Genomic DNA, 7,440 nt, shown 5'->3' on the forward strand with positions numbered 1-7,440 from the left:
ATCTAATTTAAATGCACCAAGTATAAAAAAATGGAGGGGATTTACTGTATTTTTTTCCTGATAATTGCAATCACATCACAGTCAAAAGAAGAAAAATAAATTAACAAGCAGCACATTTCAAGCCCACTGTTAAAGAAGTCTCACAGTGGCTTTGCTGTTCCTCCATGTTTTTTTACCACTCTTGATCAGGAACCATGTATAAATGAATAATGCTTACATGCAAGAGCTGTCTCGTCTACATTAAGATCTGTGTTATATCAGCTATTCCTAATAAAAGCTCAATATGTGGAACTTAATAATCTATCAGATGTTTTTATTTACCAGTTCTCATTTTTTATCTAAAATTGTTGTCTGATTTAAATGAGTACACAGTAGTCCATCTCTGAAAATACATCATTGAAGTGACGCGGTTTTACATAAGAAATTAATTTTATCCACACATCATATGTTTTTAAGAATGAAAAATCTGTTACTGGAACACAAGCACATAAACACTTTCTCTAATCCCTGGCCATCGCCATGCAATGAAGACTTGAGGACATAACCTTTGGAGACAAATATACATGTGACTCTCAGTTTCATGGCCATCCCAAGGACTTTAGCATTGAATTGACAGCTGATTCTCTCTCCTTTTATGCAGGCACAAAGGCAGAGAGAAGACTGAAGCTCAGACACAAATATCTCAATAGCCAGTGCAAGTGAAGCTTGTGCCTTAAGAACAACAATTTTGAACTGCCATGGCAAGTTGCAAGGCTAGTCATGATTTTTATCCATCTTCTGCTCTCATCCTCTGATATGCTTGTGACATTTTCTCTCTCACTGCAGCCCATTATCTGGTAACAGAGCACACAGAAGTGTTTTGTGGGCTGTAAAGAGAAGAGACCAAATGTTGTGACACTCTTGCCAGTGGCCATGGCTGGACTTGCTGATCCTTGTTTTCCACTTCTGTGCACTCCTGTTTCAAACAATACATATGCAAATGCCTTTTTGCTGCTTGTTAAATTGTCCTTGAAGTCTAACCTTTTCTATTACCAGCTTGTCTTCTCTTAAGTACACTGTCAATCATGTGAGGACTTTCTAGATGTGTGATGATTTAGCGGGTTTTGCACAAAACAACATTGGTTTGCTTTGCTAAAAACATATGCTTTAATTTTCTATTGTGAGCTCCTAAATTCAGAATGCAGAAGAGGAATCCTTCCAGTTTAAACAGCTTCCTAGTATTTTGCAATGTTGTTCTGGGAGCACAACCTCACAGTGCCTGGACATGAGGCCCTGCTGCCTCAGAGAAATGATGTGAGACCCTTGCTCCTTGCACAAAGAGAGCCTTTCTGGGACTCCCAGCAATACCAGGCTGTGAATCATTTTATCATTGCTGTTATCATCTGGGGAAGCAAACAGGATTTTACCCTTTATTTTAATGATCTTTGTACTTGCTGCTTGAACTCTTGCCCTCCCTATCCTGTTTCCTACTATACACACTGCTTCTGCTCCTCTTCTATTCCCATGCAGTTCTCTTTGCCCTTGCCCTTTCTTCTCCTCTTGTACAGCTTGTGTTTCCCTTGTACCTGGTTATCTCAGCAGTTTGTATTAAACTCCTGTATTAAGTGACATGGCATTTGCACACCCCACTCAGCTTTACTCCATGCCTTCTTTATTTACTCTAGGTGCAAGTGACAGCAGTGCAGGCTGGAGTCACCAGCTGGCACTGCCAGAAAGAGCAATACATGAAGTTTTGCTTCACCAAGCCTAATCTTCCATGGTCACCAACACCCTGTTAACAGCCTTAGCTTGGTGAGACCTACTGCTGTATGCAACTGGGAAACAAGAAGCATCTTTCTTCAAAGAAGGGGATTTTTGAAAAGTACCAGAATGAGTGAGGGACAAAAACCATGTTAAAGGAGCACACCCCGTGTGCAGCTGAGCATGTGTGTGTTTTCCTGAGGATCCCCAAGTCCTGTCCACTGCTGTGGTCACAGAGAAGAGCCTGCAACAGGCAAGGCAGGAACAGCCAGCAAGGAAAATAACTGCAGATAACCAAAATCATTGCAAGACCAACCCCTGCCTGACATGCCTTACAACACAGCACTGCAACTCTTGAATAAAGGGCCTCAAGATATCTGATGACTGCAAGGGGCAGAGGTATATGGTGTACTTACGTGCACACTTCCCAAACATTGCTCTTCCAGTGTTGGCTGCTGCAGTGGTGGAAGTATTCCTTCAAGAGCAATGCCTGCCTTGAGCCACTGCCTTTGCCAAGCTCCTCTGCCAAGTGCTTCTTTTCTTACCTTAGTCATTTCCCAGCAGACAGGAAACTGATCCTTTTCTCTGACCAAAATGTCTCTTATAATCCCAAACGGAGACACATCATGAAAATACTGCATTTTTATTCAAACCAGCCATTGTTTAATTGTGTTGTCTTTATCAGCAAATTGCTTTCTTTTAAAAATTCCCACATGTGACAAGTCACGTTGTAATGCATTACTTCAGGCTGTATCTTTCATGTTGCATTAGAGTAAATCGAGCTTAACATGATTTGATGCTTGCAACCTGCTTCAAACGTGGCATGTGAAACATTTGAAAGTGATGTATGTTTCAGGAAAAACAAAGAGTTTATAGATTTCTTTTTTCTTTCATTTATATTTTTCTCCAATTTTTAGTTTCAAATGTAAATTAAATAAGGGGAATGTTAAAGAAAGAATTAATCAATGTGTCACTTTTTTCTACTTGTAAAAATTCTTTGAACTTTCAGTTGTTTGATTTCTGCTTTATATTTCCCAAATTACTGAGAGAAACATCTATCTGATGACTGTTAGGAAAAAGTCTTCTAGCAAAGCAGCAATTAGGTTGGAGAAAGAATGGTTATACATTCTCTGATAGGTGCTGATAGCTGAAAAAACAATTCCACCTTTGAAAGATGAAGGTTTATCTGTCTACATCCCAACTGATCCCACCTAATCAGCCTCTTGTATTCTAAGATATTTTTGATTCTCTAAATCAAAGGTGAACTTAGCAACTCTATTGTATAAATGAAAATACTTGCCTAACAACAATAGTGAGGAAAAACAAAATAAAAATAGCCTGAGTTGTTAGACTAGCTTCAAATAATTTATCATGTTTAGCAATACATTTACACTTAAACATAGCAAAAAATGCATGTTTTTCTTTAAAGAGTAGCAAAAGGAATATTGTAACATTTGAGGTTTTGGGGTTTTGTTCCTCCTAAAAAACTGTTTAGTTGAGAAATGTTTTCATGAAGAAATTTCTGAGTACAAGGTGGTTTCTCTTGATACAAGTAACTGTATAAACATGTTGGTGCTTGGAGCCTGCCTGAAGAGTTTTCTACTTTCTTTGCTGCCGCTGTTTTATTTTCCTTGAGACTATTCAGAGACTATATAGTCTATAGACTATATATATTTTTACTATAGTGTATATGAATAATCTATATATATAGTCTGTATATGTACATAATATACAGAGACTATATATTAGAGTATAGTCTACAGAGACTATATATTCAGATGCTATATGGTCTATGAGACTGTAGTTAAGTATGAACACAAGCAGCTTCATGATCCACACTAGGCTAGACACTGGTGGTTTTATTCCTTCTGAACCATCCTTTTTTTCCCTTTGAATCACGATAATTTCTGTTGGATGACTTGGAGGAAAATCTCAGTTCGTTGTACCCATAGGTAACAGGTTCTGGTTTTATGGACATTTTCAGTGTGAGGATCTTTATTTTCATATTTCATCTTGTATAGATGCTAATATAACTTCAACCACCTACTTATCCATCATTTCAGGTCTTAAAATTACAATTTTAGAAGGCATGCTCTGGACCAGCCAGGAAGCAGAAACCTAATGTGGGAAACACAGAGTTACTCCATATAATTCCTGTGTACAAAATCAGAATTCTTGACCAAAATGGTCTTTTCTGGTGTCAAAATCTATTAAACCCTGTCTATGCCTTTGAGGGCAGAGGCTCTACAGCAAGACCTTAACAAATTAGATAGATGGTCAATTACCAGCTGTATGAAGCTTAAGAAGGGCAAGTGCAGGGTTCTGCACCTGGGATGGGACAATCCTGGATGTACGGACAGCCTGGGCAATGAGAGGCTGGAGAGCAGCGCCACAGAAAGGGACCTGGGGGTCCTGGTCAGTGGAAAGCTGAATATGAGTCAGCAGTGCCCTGGCAGCCAGGAGGGCCAACCCTGTCCTGAGGGGCATCAGGCACAGGAGGGGATTTGTTCAGCCTGGAGGAGACTGAGGGGAGACTTCATTGCAGCCCTCAACATCCTCATAGGGGGAAGTGCAGGGATAGGTACTGATCTCTTCACTCTCATGACCAAAGGCAGGACTCAAAGAAACACCATGAAGCTGAGTCAGGGGAGGTTTAGGTTAAACATCAGGAAAAGTTCTATTTCTGGGACTCCTTCCACTTCTGAAGTTTCCTAGAACACAGCTGTTGGAAAAGAGAACAACCTCGATACAAGGTCAGCATCCAGTGTTTGTAAACCAAAGGATATATTTTTGTTTAGACTCCCTGAAGTTGCCCAAATGGCATGTCAAACCAAGAAATGATGTTATGAGCAGAGGATGTGGTCTGTATCTCATGGGGTTGGTTGCAAATGATGGGGGATAATTTAGATGATACCAATAAAAATATTTTTGTTTCCAAAATGGAAATAATTTTCATGTTCTGGTTTCATAAAAGCTAATTACTTAGTGACTCTTTCAATTGCCTAAGAAGTGGAAGGGGTAAAGGTTTTCTATATCATTACTACTGATTCATATGCATTTAAACAGAAAACAAAGATAAATGTAATATTTTTTCATCACCATGGAGTTAGCCACTCTTGTTTCTAAATGGGGATTTCACATATATTGAGTTTCATTGTCAACTATTTGATTTAGTAATATAACTCAAGGAGTAGTGGCTAGCATAACCCTTGATGTGCAAGTAGACAGTGTGTCAAGAAAATCCTGAAATGGATGCTGCATTGTTACCACGTGCACTGGGCCAGACTCTTGTAACATCCAGTTCCTTGAACAATAGTTAAAAGCTCTGTGCAGCAAGCCAACATGCATCTAGAAAGTCAGCCAGGACCTCATACTGAATTTTTCCAGAGCATGTGTCAGCGGGTATCTGTTGTGCTAAGCACCTCGCTGGGTACCCTGATCTGTAGTGCTGCTAATTGCTGCCAGCTCTCTTCATACAGATAGCCACATGAGCAGCAGTGGGAATGACTTACAGAATTGCTACAAAGCCTGGAGAGGGCCTCTGGGAGCTTCCCACTTACTTGCTGCATGCCGAATAGTCCTCCTTGTTGTTGCTGGTCGCCAAAAGTTGCTTCCCTTTACAACCCCTAAAACACCAACTCTTAAACAGTCTGTATGCCTGCCAAGGCACAACAGAACAGGGTGGGGATACAGCTCATGTTAGTTCCCTACTCTTCTGAGTTGCCAATCTTTCAAAGAAAAATGCTTTTATGAAAGCCAGTTACCTTCAAACCACCCTTACTACAAATCAGGCTAAGGTAAAAGCCAAATGAAAAGTATAAATTCTCAACATCCAAGGCTGACTGTAAGTACAAAGGTTTAGGCAAGTTATGGCCAGAAGAAAAGAAGAAAGCACACAATCTGTATACATGAAGTTGAAATTAAGGTTATTTCTTACTATAGCCAGCTGAGGTGCTAAAAGTGCCTCAGCGCAGACCTCATCTTTGATTTTGGCCTCCACTGTGCCTGCAATGTCATCTTGCAGCTATTGGAGAGGAGCATCCTGGGTGAAGCCACCAGCTCTAAATCACCTTTCCAGAGTACTCGGTATTGCCATTGATGTCAGGCTTCCCATACAGGTTTTTCCTTGGAAGTTCAAACAGACTGCTCCCTTCCAGTCCTCTCATGAGAGGCATGATGGAATTTGACTCTCAGTGAACCTTAACCAACTTTTCATATGATGTCGGCAAATTTTCCTTCCAAAAAACTGATTGGCAGTTCGAATCTTTTGAGAGACAGTCAAACAGTGTGCAAAAACCCTTGATAAAATTTCTAAATAAATACAGCATGGAAAACAAATCCTGGTGATGATAAAAGCCTAATCCAATAAACTAATCTGATGAAAAGATCAGTCTTGTAAAATCAATTACATTTGTCTTCAAACACAAAGACTTAGGCAAGGTTTTTAGAAGAAGTACATTCTCTGTAGGGATTAAACCACAAATTGCTTTATGAATGTACTCCCCTAAGAGAAACTGGAATATAATTCCTGAAGGATCTCTATCAAGAACCAATGGGAATTTAGTCTCCTTTGTACTAGTTTAGCAACTCACTGAAAACATGTAAACAATATTTGGTATACAGCATGTAATTTATTGCATACACTGTTTTGTCTCGGCGCTTTCAAGGAGAACAATAGCAAGCTGTAAAACCTTCTGCTCCAGATCATTCCTTCAAAATAAATCCAGTTCAGATGCTCTGTGAGGACTGGTATTTCAAAGTGATAACTGGCAATTTATAAATCACCCACTTGCTTTTGCAACGAGACAGCACATCTGTAATCCATATTTATTTCCCATTAATAATTGTGACGGTGCTGCGGCATTGATTGTTTCATATCGTGTGCACTTCACCTTATCAACTAATCTTGAAGAAGAGTAAAGAGGAGCAATTTTCCCCTTTTTTTTTTCCACTCAGAGAGTATTCTAAGATGAACTGTTTCAAATAAACTTAAATAAGCTATTGAACTAGCAGATGCTCAACATTTTCATGAGCTTATTAATGAAATCTATATTTGCACCATTTATGTTTCATTCCCTTTCCAGACATCCATATCACATATGAAAGCTGAGCAACACAAAGAGGAAATACTTTATTTCATTTTTAAAAACCGTCAAAATGTTGAGTCACTTCAGGTTGACATTGGTAACAGTGTGACTTTGCATGCCTGCAGGATTTGTAAAATTGCCAAAACAGATTTTAGGAAGCTGGGACTAGACCACCAGGAGGGAGACTTAACAGCAAGAAAATTGATTACAATCAAGTCTGCTGAGGGAGGTCTGTAACAGGCCAAGGTGCATTCCCTGCCTGCCCTGAGGCTATGCTGTCTGCTGGAACTGGCAAAAAATTGTGTGACCTGGGCTGTTCCTGCTTGCTGTTCTCATCTCTCTACTCTGGGAAATACTACACAAATTGCAACAGCCCCACAGAAGGAAGTCGAAGAAAAGGCTCTGATCATGCCACCTATGGAAGTTCCTTCTCCTGCGTGTGGCCAAGGAGTTCATGACTATCTGTGGAGAAGACTCCATAAAAAGCCTGATTCATTGAGCAGAGCACATCTTTTCCACTTTGCCCATGTTTTCTTTTCCTTTTGCGCAGTTTCATGTCTGTTGCTAAGGTTTCTGCGTTAAAAGGCACCCTGCTTTGAAATCTTCTAAACTT

Source organism: Geospiza fortis, unplaced genomic scaffold (genome assembly GCF_000277835.1).
Source record: "Geospiza fortis unplaced genomic scaffold, GeoFor_1.0 scaffold7, whole genome shotgun sequence".
NCBI classification, from domain to species: Eukaryota; Metazoa; Chordata; class Aves; order Passeriformes; family Thraupidae; genus Geospiza; species Geospiza fortis.